Genomic DNA, 21,018 nt, shown 5'->3' on the forward strand with positions numbered 1-21,018 from the left:
AAAATGGCTTTATAAATTGAATTACGTCGAACACGGCTCGCGGATTTTCGTACCTACCAAATTTTTCCTTAGAAACTTCCACGATCGCCTATTATAAGTCCCTTTGTGGCGATAGCCAGATCCTCTCCCGGACCAACAAACCTTTTGAAACACCGCAATCTATTCTAAACTCAACCTTAATAATAATTGAGTTTACTATCGATTGTATCAGAATGACTTATATGACGTTCTGTCATGAAAATTAAAGTTAACTTTTCATCGTATGTTACAGTGATACTTTGAAGCAAATTCGGATTCAATAGCTTTGATATTAAGGTCGAAATTTGATTAGTGTTAGTGTATGTTAAGTCAGTTTAGCGGGATAAAGGCAGTGGCGCTATCGGAATCACCTTAATGATGCCTCGATGGTGGATAGCCATTGTGCTGGATGTAAATTTGTAGCCGTCGGCGCGGGTAATGATGTGAGAACACGAGATGCCGATAGGGTGGGACGCTGGATACTGGCTCGTGCTCTTTCGGCTGTCTTCGGCTTTTTTTTGGGATGTTTTCGCCGCATTGTCATGTCATAAGTTTACGATTGTTGGTTTCGCTTTTGATTTACAATTGGGATGAAAAAATATATTCTAATAATAGATAGATATGTATAAGCGATTAACCTACCGGTTAGGACTTCGGCATATCTTACTTAAAACGCACTTAGCTCCTAAAAGTAACAGGTACATGCTGGCCGCCCATGTTCAAAGGTTGTCTTGTATACAAATTCCGTTTAAGCAAACAAATATCAGAATTTCGGAAATTTGCAATAGTAAAGTTTTATTTTCCATTACCAAGCCATCGTAGTCAAACTCGGTCCCATCGTAAGAGAAGCTACAGTCTTATCTACTAGGTTATCACCACTTTTTGTCTTCCTTATAACATAATATTAAAACCAAAAAAATTTTGGCCATTAGATTCTTGTTTACATAAGAATCTCTTATTGTATATACGTACACAAGTCCAAAAGAAGGCACGCCTTACGTGAAAACTTTAATAGCATGGAAAACAATGATTTACCTAATATGTAATCTACTAATGAAAATAAAAAGCTAATTCTCCTATGACGGATCTCAGCTGAAAGCCCTGATTTCCATTTCCGATAATATCTGTAAATCCATTTCATATTTTTGCCTAAGCCCTCATCATCGCCAAAAGCTCTACAACCGTTAGTGGACCTCGGCATGGTTAAGCAAATTTGTCCATAGGACCTCCCAAACCCCCATGTCCCTCTCTACTTCATCACTCCACTGACCCCTAGGTCTTACTCAGCTTCGGGGCTTTCGTACCGTCCATGCGTTGTAACTACATGCCCCACCCATGGCCTCTCAACAGTTTTACAGTATTGATGACATTCAGCTCTTTAAAAAGATCGTAAGATCGGCATCGGTACCGATTGCGCCAAATACCCGTTATCCTGAACAGCAACGAATACTTTTCCCAACACCCTTCTTTTGAAGGCTACTTGAATCTATACTTAATACAATAACGAGGTGAAGTTTGTGAGGTTGTAGCGGGTAATCTCTGCATCTACTAATCCGATTTTTATATTTCTTTTACCGGCGGAAAACTACGTTATTTAGGAGTGGCAAGGGTCATATGTTAACCTGAAAAGTGAAAATACTTTATCGTGGTCGTCGGATTTGCAAACTAAGTCTGGAAAAAACGCTGCCTTAACGATAAGAGATATATGATTGAGTTCTAGAGGAGAATTGTAGGGTTTTATAATGCCTACAAAAAAGTCAGCGACAGCATATGTTTAACGTTTACATTGAAGTTTTTATATTTAGAAAAAATATTTTCAAACTTATGTCTACCCGTGCGGAACCGGGGTGGGTTGCTAGTATTTAATGTTATGAATACACAAACACTCCCAGGAGATAGTTTGTTTGTGGAATTAATCAGTTTGATGACGATGATGCATTTAGCTAAGCCAATTCAGCAATAACCACATCGGAATGAGCATATAATGAGATGTAAAACGTTACATGGATCGTATGTTAGTACCTCGCCCACGGGAATCAATTATTCATAAGTTTATCTTCTTAATGGTTCAAAGCTGTTTCTACGATTAACATACAGCACGCCATGTTTCTGATAAAACTAACCTATGTTACTCTCAGCGATACCTACTTGATCGCATAATGGTTTATATTCTCTTTGGTCAAATTCACATCTGATGTTCCCACAGATAATCCTCAGACTCTTAAATGTTCCAATCCAATACATTGTATCGGATATAAAACTGAGAACCTTCCACGCTTAAATATGCCTTGAAAGGTAAATTGTTATACACGAAAATTTAATTATATCTATATTATATTCGGTCTTAAACTATCATCACCCGCGATAATGGCCGCCTAAATTCCCGCCAAAATTAAGAGCCCGCATCGTTTTTCATCAAGCTCACTTGCCTTTATTTATCGTGTTTCCCTCAAAATTTCCTTTACATCGCATTCATTATGTTCAAACGCTGAACGACTGAAAATGTTGTCCATTCGACAAAATAGTGCCGCTAATGAACGTCGACATTTTGTTTACGCCATTTTGAATTTGGTACGTTTTGTTTCTGCTTACTAAGTATACGAGGATAATGGGGTAGGTTGGGATGGAAGGGTAGTGTATACAGTTTTTCTTTGTATGGCCATATTACTTTAAATTTTGTTTAAAATAAATAGATGGACGTGTTAAATGACTAGTAAAAGATAGCGTTAACTTATGTTCCATATACTTGTTTGTTTTGTATAAATTCTAAATAAATAATTGAATGATTTATACTTTTATTGTACACCACAAAAAGTACATAAAAAAGATAATACATATAAGTAATAGTATAAACTTAATACATAAACATAAGGAATTTAAAATTTGGCATGTTTAGCTTTCGAATTCCTGCCACTTGAGATGGTAGTTATATCAGAAAACTATCTGAATATCAAGAGTTAATTATATCTCATTATTGCTTAACATCAAGCATGGCAGTCAAGTGAAATCAAAAATCTCGTGTATTATTTAAAAAATAATAGAAAACAATATAATACCAAGACAATATGTAAACAAACATTTGTAAATGTGGGTACATTTACAAACACGCATCAGATAAAATGGGATCAATAACAAATCGAACAAATACTTAAAGCGGTTTATCAACGCGCGTACATTACATAGGAATCCACAATTAAGACACTTAACCGCATCGCGGCATGACATCACTATCGCGGGTGAATCGATTCTTTTTCTTTTATATCGAGTAATCGAAATCGAGCGTGGCGCCGGCCGATCAGCTTTATCGTTGTATTATCGAGGACTAATGCACTCTCGCTGATAACAAGCCATAAGAGCGGGGGCAGATAAACCCGGTGTGGCCATGTTGGAAATAGTTTACACGCATACTTTATTGTCTATTTAGGGTTGTAGCTTGTAACGGTGTTTATAACATCTGTATTTTTAGTGTGCAAGTTAAAAACGTGAAACTTGGGTCAAATTACGATATTGGACTCTACTTACATTGCAGAATTGCAGATTTACACAAACCCCAGTGCAACGCCTATTTACTTGATAACTTTCTCTAGATTTAAATATCTTGTGTAGGTTAATATCTCAATTCCTTAAAATTGAAGAACGCTAGCGCAAAGTTAGCACATACCTAATATAAAACATGCCTACCATCTGCAAAAAAAAGGTATAATAAATCACAATTGGCCATTTAATTTATTATAGAGGCCGTCTAAGCTCATTTTGCCAGTTTAATATTCATCTAAAAAAACACTTATTGCAATGTATCTTTAAATGTCCAATTAAAATTACATTATCATTATCATAATTTATAAGAAAAGTTTTGTTAATATCAATCGAACGTTGAAGGGTTAAAAAAAACAGATAAAACAGCTAACCGATAAATTACGAATCGCAACCCTAGTCCCATTTTTTAAAATTCGAATTCCACGCCACAAATTCTTTCGAATTTTATCGACAGCCGAAAGGAATACGTCTTCCTTATTTAAATCGTCATTACGAACTCTTTCCTCGGCGGTTATCGTCCGCGGCCAACGCCGGAGAGATGGCAATAATAAAAATTATCTATACAAATGGGCTCGGATTACTCGACGACATAAATTCGGCTCCGGTCCAATGAGCGAGCTGCCACAGGAGATAAAGGGTCAACGGATTTTAGAGCTGGTGATGTTTTTTGCTAGATTTTTGATCCTCAGTCAATTAGGTGACTGATAGTACATGAAGCAGTCTAATCTTTAATGTCAAATTCCAGAGTTTATTGTCGTCAATGATAGAAAAGATTGGTTTGTTGTGTTTATTTAAGTTGTTGTTATTTAATATCGAACGAAAATTAAGTTATTTACTTAAAAAGTACTTAGTGGAATTTGGTTGGGTCAATGTTGATCAGTCAGTAGCGGAATGTTAGAGCGCAATAAATATATACATATCATTATAATTACATTTTGTAGTTCACTGTGTTTCCTGCCGTAACATGACGACCTTGAAGGCAAGAGTCAATAGGGACTGTCAAGGCGTATCATTGCTTTTCATCAGGCATTTGAAGCTTGAGACACAGGCTTTACCTAGTAAGCAACATTATATTCTACTTATATGGGAAATGTGGAGGAATAAATAAATCATTCATTCATTCATTTTTATTTTTTTTGTTTTTTCATTCATTCATTCATTTAGTAGTAGTAGAGGCTCTTGTAAAAAGCTCGTCCAGAGCAGTAAATATTGCCATGTTTATATCTGCTGCTAAGCTGCATTGTCGCAATGCTGTTTTCCGGTCTGAAGCGAGTGGTTGCCGGTGAAATTACAGGCACATGAGGCCATCTGTTTGGTCCCTCAGTTATTATTACAAAAAAGCAAGATGGCGGACAAGCGCAAACGCTCAAAGCGAAAGTTTATTTCCAGATAATAGTTCTATTCGAATTGTAACTTTGTTTTATAAGTAATTAAACAACAAGCAACAAGCTTCTACAATGAAATAAAACAACTAAAACGCAATTAGATACGGAAATACAGTTAATGGCCGCCAATAAAATTAAAAGCTCATATTTCAGTGTTCTTTTACAGCACACTAAAGACTTTGGCAGCGGATAGAGAAATATTTTAAAGTCCAATCCGTTTAAAAAACGGCGAAAAAACCCGGTCCCGGCCGCTCCGGTATCGGGCGCTTACCGAGACACCGCGGCAGAGTTATACGACAAAAATGCTAATTTTCAAATCTCGAACTTTGCTCGCCCGCCACAATCGGTACTCGACAACTTTTTTATGATACGATGTTTATCCCCTCCATCGCTATAATTCTATAGTCTATACTTTTTGAAGTTCAAACTCGAATGTCAGATTCCAATTTTTTTTGTTTTTGTTTTCGAACAAAAATCGTAGATCAAACTGAATGTGTAACTTATATTATCCTCTTTAGAATGTAAGCCTGCATCTATTTTTAATTTATTGTCAGGCCGTAACCAAATCAAAAACTATTTTGTGTTCGAAAGTAGGTTGGTTACACTTCTTTTGTTAAAATAATTAAAACTTGACATTATGGTTTTACACAGATACATAATACAATTAGGGTTACTAATGACAAAGAATTGCAATTCTAATTATCACAACAACAGCGGTCCGGTTCTTTGATACGCGAACCCTAATAAACTTCTCACATTTGCTTTAAAGTTAAGGTTAAGACTCCCGCTGCGCTATTAATTTTTACCGTCAAAATTAATACATGTATCGCATCATCTCGATTGAATCTGTTAAATCGCATCCGATTCCGATCGCTCGCCCGCGATTTTCTTTAATTATACAAATTACAATGTGAAACCTTTCGCGCTATCAGCGCCATCTTGCGAGCGCTAGCAATTTGGCGCGATAACGGCAAGCGATTAAATTCGAATTTATTAAATATAAATAGGTACCTTTCGCCATTGATTTAAGAAAAGCAAGATACACTGTTGCTATTGAAGTAACAAAAATACAACTGCTTATTTGGGAAATAATTCGTTTCCATATTTATGAAACAACGGTAACGGTAACGGTTTCTTTGAGATTAGTTTGTCTTAGTAGCAACGTGGTAAATCAGTCAATAACGTTGATTAAGCAGTATTAACCCAAGTTGGCAACTAGACACTTTGACGGTCCAAATTGGCTTTTATAAACGAAAAAGTTATAGTATTATATTGTAAATTAGGTACCTACCTATTATATTATGTCAATCGATCGAAATTTATAAGGAAACTGTGTATCTTTGGTTTGGTATCTAAGCTAGCGGACGATTAAATTCGAATTTTAAATATAAATAGGTACGTACCTACCTACCGCGCAAAAAACTCGATATCGATAAATGTCAGACAAGCTGGTGATTTATTCGTTGAGGCAACAGTTCTTTAGCTCTTTATCAGTTGGATCGGTTATTGTCGTATGTTCCGTCGCGTTATGAAGGGTGTCGGGTAATAAATTTTAATAAAAAACTATTCGAATCTCAATGTATTGATGTTGGGAAGCGCTTTCTATACGACATATGCCCTTCATCATAGAAGCGTGTGATCCTTACAAGTCACTAAATAGAGAGGAATTATAAACTTGCACATTACAGAAATCTAGATATTTTTTTATCTAGATAATATTTTAAACTATGGAAGAAGTTGATTAATATTATAGATGTACAAGAATTAACCTCGCAACCTAAGATAGCATTAAAGATGAAACATTTACTTTAAAAATTCATATTGAACAATAAATCAGAAATAGATTATTCAAAACCAATGTAGAAACCTTACTCGCAACGATAAATTAATAATTACTACGCACTTTTATTAATTACTGATCTCTACCGTATAAGAAGGTACTTTATCGACGCCCTGACACTCATTCCTATATTATTCCAATATGAAATTAAAAATCGCAAGCGTCATTGAATCTCAGACTATATACACATAACTCGCAACCATAAATTTCAATTAAAAACACTTTGCTATCAATGTTCATTGGTATTTATGGTTCGTGCCTATTAGATCGTACCCTGATCCATCAAAACTGGACGGTGAGCCAATCAATTTTTATATTTCAAGTATAAAATGACAAATCAGAAGTGACATCGAATCTACACATTTTACCTACTCGCTAGCATATTATAATCTCTATGCATTTTTGTGCTTTGGTCGTTATGTTGCGTTTATAGTTCTTCACCTTAAGTTAAAGTTACCTCTAAGTTATTCTCATGTAGACCCTTATTTAGGGTCGAACTTTGACTATATTTCGAATTAATGACTGAGCCACTCAAATAGTATGTACCTATGTACTTTTCTTGCATCTATGGAGTATTCAGACATTCTAAGCCAACCTTATAAATACATAGGTATCGACAATTCGTAATGTTATATCATCCTCCATAAGGCCATAAGTAGCTTTAATTTCAAAAATGGAATGCTTCCGAAGTGACTAAAACAATAAAAGCGCATTAAGTATAAGAACGGCACAACTGCATACTGCATTGGTGTGTATAGGTGGTATTAGATCGTAGCCCGATCCATCAAGCCTCGTTAACACGTTCACATGCTTTGTTCTTTTTTCAAACCGGCCGGGAATAGTGTTGGGCCGTTTTTTTCTCTACAGATCGATTGTCGGTAGTAATTGGTATGGGAGTAGCCGATGTCGAACACGATGTTTGACGGTGAACCTCTAGTTAATTATTTTCGTGTCGTAGGCGTGCGCTAAAGATGGTATCCTTTATCGAGATAGTGTTGTAACAAAGATCATTTGACGTAACCGTTCTGATGCAGCGGTTTTTTAAAGATCGCTACATTGATTCGTTCGCGACTTTATAGATAGATACCTGTGTTTCTGATTTAGATAATTGACTATTGTAGTTATGATTGTATTTTGTTACGACTATAATAAAATTTGATAATTTAATTAATTGAAATTCATTTCTAATTAAGGCTGTATTACCTTAGTGGGTGCCTACACTTATATAATCAAAAGTAATAAACTTTACCCTTCTCATACACTTGGTGGAAATTTTATTTCCACCAAGCTTATTAAAATTTGCATTCATATATTTTTTTAAACCTTATTTGTGTCAGCTTGTAGGTCTTGACTTTCTAATACAAAAAAAAAAAACGTCTAAGTCGTCACGTCTAGAAGCAAATTAGGTAGATGATGATAAAGCTTTTTATAACATATACTTACAAAAATTTTATGATCAAACTTTTATTTATGAAGGTAATTATTCCTAAAGTAGCATAGATGACACATGTCACTATTAGGTGGGTCATTATTAACAGTTACTAAAACGCTACCCTGCTATTGTTTTGCGAACTAAAATAGTCTCAAGACATTTTCACCATCCTCCTTTGTGTTTTCTTCAAGCTACCCACCCGTCATTGGCGAAGTAAACTGTGCCGTTCCGGCATGACAAAAAGCCATTAACTCAAAGAAGAAGAAGAAGGAAGTAGAGATGCATAAAAGAGAAAAATGGCAAAGTTCGTTTTCGTTCGTTCAATTCATAAGGTCATGGATTGAGGGATCTTTTGTAAAGGATTATGAATGCCTTACCTGAAAAAATTAACGTTGAAATAATAGTAGTATTATTAGATAATAAATTTTATTCGATTACCGATTAAAAGTATTAAAGAGGTTCTCACATCGAAACCAAAAAACGGAAACCGTGAATTTGTAACCGCTTCGTCACGACTCACGAATTGGTAATGTCTTGTTTCATTTTTCCCAGTTCCCTATCGCGCATCTTTTGCGGAACGTTATCTCCAATCTTGTTCGCGGAATGTCGCTAGCGTCGTCGCATTACGCATTTTACGCACGCGATTTTCGTATAAGCTAAGAACGAATCAAAGAACAACGCTATCTCGAAGTTCGCAATCGACATATTAATATTCGATAGACCCGACTCGATGTTCTCGATTCGTATAATTAAAATCGAGATCCGATCGCGATTGGACGCGGGATTCCGTCACGTCGTACGTCACAAGCACCGCCCACTTTTGACGCCTCCAGCGTTGCGTGTACGCAACTTTTACCGTTTATCGAATCGATACGTATCTACGTATCAGTACCATCGCCAATTTGGGTATTTTTTTTAATTTTCTATAAATAAATGATTGTCAATAACACCAAACTGAAAAGAACAAAAGTATAATCAATATATTAACAGAAATAGCATGATAATAACAATATGAATAGTATAATAAATAATAATGTATAAAGAAAATTAAATTAATCGGTTGTAACGGATGGACAGATGATACAGATATTTTTATGTTGGAGGATCGTCAGGTCACTGCTATTAGTACTAATACTATAGCATAAGTAAAAATGAACGCATTACCTGTCAATTTACTCAAAAGATTAGTGTACCTACAACATTGGCAACATTTTTCATTTTCAGTACAAAACCTCATAAACGCTAAATAGCGTAAAGTAGCGTTAGCTCTTTAGGGTAGTTTTTCCGATAAAAACCTCTGTTTAACTAAATTAACGGATGAATAGTGCTGTCATTTGCGCGTCGTATCATCTGGCAAAAGATAGAACTATTTTTAGAGTTGTCAAATAGTTTGATTCAGAAGTTGCATGTATAACGCAATTGACAACTAGAGGTAATTAAAATAGCAAAGGTCTTTGAATCAGTACTTATTTATCCGAAGTGGCACAGTGTTATAATGGAATCGCATGTGTTATATTTTTTTTAAATGTGAGGGTAGGTGCTCGTGAGCGCGGCGCGGGCGTATCGTCGCGTTTTGCATAGATTTAAAAAGTCGATAGTTATGCAAATGGGCTGGTGCCGTGTTTGCTTGTTTCTGAGTTACGGCGCCGTAGACCCGCGCCTATCGGACCAGCGCACCGGAGAGTGTAGCTGCGGAGCTGGTGGCGGAAATCTATGATGTGCTTAGTAAGAGACTGTGCTCCGTTCCATTTGTTATTATATCAAACCGTCTTTGCATTCCAATAGTTAACAATTAATATTACTTAATTTGTATTTCTTCTTAAGTGTGTGTGCGTATGCAATACATTGTATATATCCAATTGCATCTATCTCTGAAATGTGGTTATTAACTAAGCATCTGATAAGTAAGGTCGTCGTCGGATGTCGCTGAGCGCTTCACGGGACCAAATCATAAATGGAGAAGATGTAGTTATCTATAGGTTAGCGAAATAGCTTGCTGCGGGGCCGATTTTGCGTAGGTGACATTAAAAAAGTCGCAAGTAACCGCGGCACAAAACCGTGGAGTTCGGAACTCCTTGGAAAAACGTTTTGTGTAATATTATAATGGTCTAGTATATAATAACGAAACTGTTAATAATTTATATTCACATTTAATAATGAATTGCAATATAAAATTAATAAAACGAAGTTAATTCTGAAACCTCTTAGATTCCATCAACTGGTTTTGTCATCGTCTTGAGTCTATTTTATCCTACAGCCGGCAGGTAAGCTGGTTAGGTAGAGGAACAATCCTAAACATTATGCTTTTATTAAGCACCGTATCGGATATCTTCACCAGCTCTTGGACCGATACGAGAATATGAACGTTTCGCGATTGTGTGATTGTCGATCGCATGACTGGTACATGTGAGGCATTTTTTCAGGGAATTTATTTTGCATACAAATTGTGCGGCGGCTCAAAGTTTATATCCGCAAATTGCGGGTTAGCGTTGCGGCTAAGTGACACTAATATTTTCACGTCATGTTTCACGCAATGCGCTTTTCGTTACACATTCGGTGTTTTGTGAAATTATCTGAAATATAATTATTTTTCATCTTTCCGTTTGGAAAGCTTATCAGCTTACAAAAAAAAGCATCACTTTATTTAACTACCAAGGATCAGAAAAGTTTCAATAAATCATTTTGCGTAAAAGATTGCATGTGTAAATACGTCTAAGTATATGCTGCTATTTTAATAAATAACTACTGGTTTACTGAGCAGCCCACGCGAGTAGTTAATTATAGTGCAGTTTTTTTTATTACCTATATTTTGGGTTCTAAGTTCTGGCCTATGTTTACGGCTATAGGCTTATAATAATAAAAATAATAATAATCTCTTTATTTCCGGCAAAGCCCGTAGTAATACATTTAAAATAACAATATTAGAGAAAAGAAAATGAAATAACTAACAAAATACAATAACGAATTAAAATTATAATTGTAGAATAAATTGATTAAAATGGCATGTCATAAATATAAAATTAAAAATAAATTAAAGAGACAAAATAAAAAATTACATTGAATAATGATAATTATTAAATAAAAAAAAAATATGCCCCATATTATTAATCTGATCCAAAATCTTACAATCCCAGATCAGATGAAGTTAGTATATATAGCCCATACTTATCAAAATTCTGAATTCTAAATTCAAAACTATTTTAATCATTTGTTCATACATTTAAAATGTTAACAATGTTAGTGATGCTGATAACAGCATTCGTTTACTTAAAACTAAAGCTAGGAGGGTTCCAAACGCGCCCTGGTCTGAGAAGGGCCCATGACAAACTTAGTCACGTTCAAAAGTTTAATCCTGTATCTGAAGATGTCGGATTAGACTAGTTATTAATTTTTGGCATTGAAAGGCACGCTGCAATCTTGCCACTTTGGTTGAATAACGAGAGGCCATAACCTCGTATTTTAGATAGCTAAAGGATGGCAATTTAAGAATTTATAACAACAACAACAACAACACAATAACAACTCTTACAGGATACGAAATCTTTACTAAAAAACCCTATTAGTAACATAGTAAGGACTTAATATGGTCTGAAATAAATTAATATTTATTTATTTTTCAAAACTATCTTCCTGAAAAGCTGCAAGCTTGTTATGGATGCTGTTTTTGTATAGTTAGAATATAAAAAAAAACAAAAAATCAAGCGTTCAAAAGCTGCGAAATAAAAGTTTATTTTTTACATCGTGTGCTTTTATTGATACTTTTTTGTTAAAATTTTACACTTATATCAATTCCTTTCCTTTGGTAGGTTCCTCAATTTTAAACATTGAGCTATTTCAAAAAAAAGTAAAGATTTATAACTCAACTTGTACAAAGCTTTCGCATGTAATTATTTTTCGATTAAGTGTATCTACATATTACATACTGGAGCACCGTCTTCGACCCTCCACATTTTGACGGCTAAGGCCTCGTTTCGTCAGCCAAAAGCCAAAGCAACCCTTTCATAACGAGTGGCGCAATCTGGCACAAGATCTCGCGCAGTATGATTGATGTAGAATGCAAGTTAATATTCATAAGGTGTTGCCACATGGAATTGCCGCGTGGATCCGCGAAGAAAGTTAAAGATCCCTCGGATGTGGTAAAAGTGTAAGAACGCTTCACCCGCAAAGACTTACCGTCAAGTGAGCGGTACATTGCCGCGTTATTTTACCATCATCTTCATTATCAAAACATTACCAGTCTGAAGACGAGAAGGGATTAGGTCGTAATCCACCACGCTGGCAAAGTCCGGATTAGTGGGCACACGCCTTAGAGAACGTTATATAGAGATTTCAGGCATGCAGTTTTCATCATTTAATTTTCCTTCATCGTTAAAGCAAGTCATACTTCATTGTATTTACCAGATACCTATTAAAACGCACGTAACTCTGTAAAGTCAGAGGTGTATTCCTGGGATACATGTAAAAATTAGTATCCAATAAACTACCTAAATTATAAACAAGAAGATTCGTATTAAGAACCAAAATTACCGACATAACTCAAAGAGTTGCCAAGCTATTAATAGGATTAATTGTATAAATTCAAATTCAAATTCAAATTCAAATTCAAATTCAAATTCATTTATTTCAAGTAGGCCTACTTTATAAGCACTTTTGAAACGTCAAGTATGCATGTTTGTGTGACTCTACCACCGGTTCGGAAAGCAGATTCTACCGAGAAGAGCCGGCAAGAAACTCAGTAGTTGCTCTTTTATATAGCTTCCGATGTTGTTGAGTTGAGAGTGCTTCTTTAACTCCATAGCTGAGAGAATCGGATTGGCATTGGCGTGTCAAAATGCTGATGACGACCCTGGAAGACCGCCTACTGGCTAGACCGACAACATAAAGCGACTGCAGGAATTCACTGAAACGACATAATATTTTTAATTATCAATGGAAAATTCGTATAATATTAAATATTGGATAAGAAAAGACCCAAATAAATACATAATTTCAATATATATATATGTATATATATATATATGTATATATATTGGATAGAAGCAGGCATGGGTGTTACTTCGCGGAATTCCATGATGTATTATGAAAATTGAGCTTAATTTGCTTTTCTCCGCAAAAAGCAGGAGAATCTATATGTCGTAATTTATAATTTCTTCAATCCTTATACTCCATACCAAACAGATTTTCGGCAATGTAACCTCTACGCACGTTTAAATTTTATTTGACTGATGATGATGAAAATTTGAAGTCTATAATAAGCCATATCCATTCATGTCCAGTTTAGTTTTCATAAATCAATGTTAAGTTTAACTATTCGGTTATAATTAAAAAGGAAAAATCCTTATAACGCACGTGTGAGATCGGAACGATAAGGCGGAAATTAAACTTTCCAGTAACGGACTTACGAATACCGACACGGTATTATAATATAACGTTACGTTAAATAACAGATATGATTAATAATTTTTTTATCTGCAAGAGATCGAGACCTTGAATGTACGTCTCAGTTAAAATTGAAAATTGAAGCACTTGTTAAGGCTAACCTTAGATCATCGGGTTTTTATAGGTCATGGGGCGTCATAGGGTTTTTATGCAATATATAGCACGCATAAAGGAAAGAGTAAGTAGTAATTGCATATATTATAAACACCCGTGTGATGATGCAGAACATAGATGATGATACAGATGCCCTGTTTCACTTTCAAGGGAGAATGTGAAGAAGGAAATAGGAAGTGAAATAAAGACAGAAAACCTAACCTCCGTAATGCTCGAGTCATCAGAGAAATGGGAATGTATAAGAAAATACATGAAAGAGATAATAAAAGTAAAGGAAAGTGACGAAAGTGAGGGAATGTGAAAGGACACCGACGTTAGTGGTAGGACAAAAGGCAGGTACACTAACGTGTATAAGGCAGGAGGGGTTTTTAGTTGGTAGAAGTCCGACACTATCCATAGGGATGTCCATGAGGATTTTCCCCTCCTAATTACAAAAAAAAAAGGCTGAACACCTTAGGTTAGCCTCCTAACGGGAGGGTTTGTCATCACCACGCTGGGCTGACGGGTTGGTGATCGCAGTAGATGGTAGTAGTACTAGTAAAGAGAACGCTACTCCCCTTTCTCCATTATATTCCCTTAAAGGGCTTGGTCTAAGGTTCAGGGCACTTTGTAGAATGTATTCGTTTCATGCCCTACAAAGTATTTATTGCTCTATTTAGAGGCTTTGGTTTCCAATTTACAATCTACTTGGTCCGTAAATTTTTTGACAAAATTTAATAAAATTTTCGAAAATCAAAAATTGAAAAATTGTTCAAACATGGTAGTTGGGTGGGTATCCCTCCCAACCATAAACCAATAAATAAATTTAATTTCATGCTGCCGAAAAAATTGGATTGTATAACTTGTATATTGTATACTTGTATTCCAAACAATCTTTTTAAACCTTTTTAGTGTAAAATATAAAAAAAGAAGTTGGATAAATAGTCAATAGTCAATAAAGAAAGAGCTTTTCTTTGCGTTTGTGTGTTTTTTATTATTTTCTTAACAATTTGAATAATACACTTTACACTAAAAAGTAAGAAAAAAATTGTTTATATTAATATTATAAAGTGAGTGTGGATGTTTGTTACTCAATCACGCAAAAACGGCTGAACGGATTTGAATGAAATATGGCATGCTTGTTGCCTTTGACATGCAAAAGAACATAGGCTACCTTTTATCCCGATTCCTTAAGTAGTTCCCGAGGGAAAATTGTGAAAATAATTTTTTTTTAGGGCTAAACAGCGGGCGGACAGCTTTGAAATTTTGTATGCATGTAACCTATGCTATGAAAAAGGACATGAACTTTCTAATTTTCTATACCGATCTATCAAACAGCTTCCGTGGTTAGATTAAAAATTGTTAGCGAGCGAAGCTTTAGTCCCAATTCTAAAGTCCACGCAGGCTAATAAAAATATATATACTTTACCGATGCATATATACCTGTTGTCAAATGTTACAGTAAATTTATAAAGTTGGTAAATAATTAAACTTTTGATAACTACAAATTCATATTTGCCAGATATTTTATTAAATAGTTAATAGATAGTTTTCAAGAAAGAATTAATATTATATTTGATAAACAACCAATGTTCATGACATTTAGTTGGTGGGTATTTTGATATAAATATGACTGCTTTTTCGATACACTTCAGTCCTACATGGACTCGAACGATGCAAAGATACATCCCGGTGTCTTAGTCATTTATCACAAAGCAATGGCTGAAACGGAAACAGTAGTTTCATTCATTCAATAAGAACATATTTCCTTACATTTCAGTGGACCTGTTTTGTTAATATGTGGGTGTTATCGCGCGCTGACGTCACGCCATCTAGATTTATATGTCGGAGGGCGCGGGAATGTTTATCTACCTTCGTGAGGCGAAGTTTTTGCTCCACACTCCGCCTGCCTTTCTTATACCTCACACTAAATGTGGACTGTGATATGCTTGTGACAAGCATAATAAACATTTAATCTCGGTTATTTTTTATCATACTTAGAGGCAATACTATTGGAAGTCTGTAAGCCTGGAGCGGTGATAGCCAGTGGCGTGCATTTCATACATGCACAAAAGCACTGCATACCCAAATAATTTTATATCAGTCGTATTGGAGGGGAATTTTTCCATTTTATGCCATGTACCGGCTTTATGCATACCCTGGTCGAAAACCCTGTGCACGCCACTGGTGATAGCGCATTGTATACGAGCTCGATTTCCCTTTCGGGGAGGCAAGTTCAAATCCCAGCACGCACCTCTAACTTTCCGAAATTATGTGCGTTTTAAGTAATTAAAATATCACTTGCGTCAACGGTGAAGGAGAACGTCGTGAGGAAACCTGCATGCCCGAGAGTTCTGCATAATTGTCTCAAAGGTGTGTGGAGTCCACCAACCCGCACTGAGCTAGCGTAATGGACTACGGCCTTCCTTTCTTATCGTGGGAAGAGACCCGTGTTCTGTAGTAGACCGGTAATTTGTTGATGTGATCAATTGGCAAGCGCAACTTCTTATTACTTATTCACGGATCAAGTACATTAGACATAATAGATTTAAATAGACACGGGCGAGAGCACTAAGCTTATTTTGCTATAATCCACGATGACCATACAACATTAACCTTAATTTGATATTGTCCGCGAAAACCAGGCAAATCTGCACGGTAAAATTTATAAGTTCTTCCCCTTTTTCACAGCACGCCACAGGGATCTTCCAAATCGCACTCTGTGTGCACGTTGTGCTACGACACTGATGCATCCTCAGAAGCTTAACTTAACAATGCACATCGTCAATCATCCACAATAGCCTATAACATTCCACTGCTGGACTAAAGGCTTCTCCCAACGGGAGGGTTTGTCCCAGTAGATGATCGCAGTAGATGATAGTAGTAGTAAAGGGAACGCTGCTCCCCTTTATTCGTTATATTCCCTTATTTACTACTTCCTTTATTTTGTGGTGTTAAAATGTTGAAGGAATTATAAATTGTACCGTGCATATTTGCCTGGTATTCCCGTAATTTAACTTTTTATTTTTATTTTGTTGTTTTTATGCACCATCCTCTTTCCACCTTTTATCGGCATCGTACGCTTAGGTTGCCTTTTAAATATCACTTTTAGTGATAAGGACGCCTTTGCAACCCAGTAGTACTATAACTATTTTCCTTGTGTTTTTCTTTTGTGTTGTGTTGCAATAAAGTTTTTCTATTCTATTCTATTCTTTACGTATTCATGGCCACACTATCCGCTATTCGGTTGTGAATGCAAAGAGCTAAGCCATTAAAATATACAGCTTACAAATAGCGGCGTAACTCGATAGCGGAATCGAACCCGCGATATGTAAATGCCGTCCGATCGTGACGCACGACGTCCGTCCTCTCGCAGACACTTGCAGGAGATCACTGCGGGTGATAGACAAGGGAGCTTTTTTTTATCTGGACCCACAATGCAGGCTGACATTTCGCTAAGATTCAGCCGCGTAGATTGCTTGCGAACTTTGGTGTAAAAGTTTTTTTTTTTTTACCAATGTTGTAGTGACGTTGAAGGTCTGTTTGACGGATCACGAGGTGACCTGTAATATCTTACTTCCTACTAATATTATAAGTGCGAAAGTTTGTATGGATGGATGGATTGATGGATGGATGTTTGTTACTCTTTCATGCAAAAACTACTGCATGGATTTTGATAAAACTTGACAGTAATGTAGGTTATTTATACCAAAATAGCACATAGGCTATATTTTTTTTAAATATAGTGTAAGTTGGCCACAATTTGACAGTAAGTTTCAAGGTAGTCGGAAAAAAACTGTCATTTGTCGTCTTAGCGTGCACTGCATTAGTAGTTAGAGCTAGACCACTAAATAGTGGGATTTTTACTCTTCATCATCATCATCGGAACACGGATCTACACCCATGAGAAGGGGTTAAGGCCGTCCACCACGCTGCCCCAGTGCGGTTTGGTGGACTCCACATACCTTTGAGAACATTATGTTGAACTCTCAGGCATGCAGGTTTCCTCACGATGTTTTCCTTCACCGTTGAAGCTAGTGATATTTTAATTATTTATGTGATATTTTAGTTTGATCCCCAGCACGCAACTCTTAGTTTTCGGAGTTATGTGCGTTCTAAGCAATTAAAATCATTTGCTTCAACGGTGAAGGAAAACAACGTGACATTCATGCCTGAGAGTTCTCCATAATGCTCTCAAGGGACTGTTAAATCAACCTGCTTAATTTTTAGTCGTGTACACGAATTCTGCCTGTTCTTAATTCTGTGCAAGACCATACAGATCTGTGGCAGGAAGACATGGTAAATGAAACAGGACGACATGAATGCTTGTACAACTTTAAAAGCCACGTACAGAAAATTGATGGCGTAAACCGATATTATAAAAGGCTTTAAATGCCAGCAGCGATGCGCGATCCACACGAGCCGGCAGATTGTGTTAATGTTCCCACTCCGCGCCGCTAATTTATTAATGTGAAACCGCTGAAGATTCGACTTAAAGAGTAGGACGGCTTTTTCTACATATACATTGATTTAATGTCAAAGTCAAATTCAAATATTTATTCATTCAAATAGGCACATAGATGGCACTTTTGATGCGTACATTACATGTAAAATATGACATAGAAGTGAGTTGATGGCGATAACTAAATTCGTCAACTTAAACCAAAGGTACGAGGGTTCCAAATGCGCCAAAAATTAGTCTAAGAAGAAGGCCACAACAAACTTAGCCGGTTGTGTTTTTTGTTAATACCATCTCACATTGTCATATGACAATACATAGACGTTTGTTTAAGAAAATAAAAATTGTTTAAGAAGCAACCTGGTTAGATCAATACTTTTAACCCAAGCCTTTTTGTCGTTGACGTAGTCCTTAAAACTATAATAGGACTTTTCTATAAGCTTACGTTTAATACAAACTTTGAACTTTTTAAGAGACATCTCCAAGATATCAACTGGTAGTTTATCGTAAAATTGTATACAATTTCCTTTAAATGAATTACTTATTTTATGTAGTCTAGTATATTGCACTTAGTGTAGATGCTATAAGTTAGGGCATGCTTTTAATTATTGTATTTGTGTATAATGTTTATAAATAAGCTGTGAATTAAAATAAAGGAATAAATTAATTATTAATTAATGACAAATAATAACAATATGTAATACTAACATTAATATTAATCTTAACAAAAAATGATAATTATGGTAGTAGAATAAATGGCTTTTTAATTTATTTATTTTTAGTATATGAACATACATTAAATTTTCAAATATGTAATGTCAATCTAAATATCTAAATTATTTTAAAAAGTAAGGAAAAAATAGACTTTACATACGCGGGGCTGCCAAGATCGCATTTGTACTAATTATATCAACACGTCCTGTACCCTAAGTATGATATATACCTACAGGTAAAATAAAACTAAAGTTATTCTTAATGTTGTTTAACTAGAATAAAGTTGTATACAAACTTATCATTATTGTTTAAATAAAAATGTTTTCGAAATCACAAGTAGTGAGTGAATGATACAAGATATCGTTCTCTAGGTGATCGCTCACCGGCGTCACAGTACCTGATCGTTATCAGCAGCGATTGTGACTACCTCGATGCACGACTATTTTAATTGGACCCTGATCTCTGATCTGATAAATGTAAGGACAAGATGGCGGGTTCGTTTTTTTTTTCACATGTATAGGCACGTGTTCGATGTTAGTGCGGCTTACAGAATTTTGAATGGCTTTTTAATGGTGCTTATGTTTCGGACATGTTAGTGCATTTTAATAGTTTTCAAACGCAATAATAAGTATTTTACAGCTTAAGAGTTTGTATGTTTGAACGCGTTAATCTCAGTTAGATACTATCAATATGATTAAAAAATAGTATGTTGGCTACAGGAACTGATTCCAATAACTGACTAATTTGACTGGTTAGATTAGGTATATCATAGCTGTAACCGGGGCATTGCCGGTTTCTGAAGGTTCTACTACCGCTTAATGTTACCTAAATATTGTCTATACCTTTATCAACGTAAACAATTTGGAATAAGATGCTGTTTTATTGCGTTAGAGTAATGTAAAAAATAATTAAGTACCCTGGTAGGAAGATATATTTTCAACTATAGATAAGAACGTACCGATGTAGGTACTTAAAGTATTAGTAATATCATTTCTAGTTCTTTAATTAATTAAATAAAGTGTAGACAAAATACGAGTACCTTATTCGCTCTAAGTAGCTCAAGTTACTTCTTTACGACTAACGATAGATATAATAAAGGTATCTCACAATAAGATATTATCTGTTTATTCCACACAAACACCACTGATGATTACCTTCTTTGCCATTGTTCAGGAATGCATTTTATGTGGCAGTGTTAATTATTTAAAGACTGGCTAAGGCAAATTCAAATGCAGAAAGTAACTACAACAAAACAACCTTTGTAACGTTAAACTTCACTTTACATCCGAGCTATGGAACGATATCGTTTCCCAAGCAATGCGGGCACTAAGTAGACGTTTCAAACAAAATAGTTATGTCAATTGCATGCCTGCCCCCTCATACAGAAGTCGTTTAAGCCACATTATTTGACGTGCTTATAAAGACAAAAGGACGCTGATGAATATCATTTAACGAATCGACATTCGGTCGCGCGAAAGTTGCTCAAACGACACCCAGTCACGCCATCTATCTGATTGAACATTCAACCTTTCTTAACAATCACAACTTATAACTTACTTAAGCAAAAACGGGAGCTCGAACGCAACTAACGAACTGCGATAAACTCGCGTTCGGTATGACGACGACATTAAACCGGCGGATAAATCGCGCACTGACGGAGCCAATCGCACGTCACCGCGGAATCGCAGCGGCCAATCAAATGCGCTGTGACTAGGATAGCGTGACCCGAACGCAATCCGATTCAATTGGCATTCGTTACCGCGAGATGGCGGTCGGCGCGCGCACCAATCGTCGCGTCCATCTCTCTGTCGTGCCCATATAATGATCTTCACAGGGGCAGGAGAATGAAGTTGAGCCTCTCATTAATTGGCGTTTTGAGCTGAGATCGCTGCGCGAAAGATAGGTTAATTCCTCGCCCGCTCGAGATCGTTGTCGCTCAAAAAGGAAGGTGAGCGAACGTTTTCTGGAAATCAGATCCAATTACAACAAGGGCCGTTAACTTTTTGTTCTGTTTGCCAATGGTCGAAATACTCACGCGCAATGTTGACGGACAGGGGTTGCGCGACCGGTTCACGTTATTGTATCGGCCATTATATTCCGT

The 21,018-nt window shown here is 36.0% G+C and overlaps 1 protein-coding gene across 4 annotated transcripts in view; it reads left to right on the top strand.

Annotated features, from left to right (window-relative positions):
- Positions 1-21,018, top strand: part of LOC120637204 (zinc finger protein ush) — a 303,666-nt gene that overhangs the window by 277,126 nt on the left and 5,522 nt on the right. The window lies entirely within an intron of this gene.

This window comes from Pararge aegeria, chromosome 3, assembly GCF_905163445.1.
Source record: "Pararge aegeria chromosome 3, ilParAegt1.1, whole genome shotgun sequence".
NCBI classification, from domain to species: Eukaryota; Metazoa; Arthropoda; class Insecta; order Lepidoptera; family Nymphalidae; genus Pararge; species Pararge aegeria.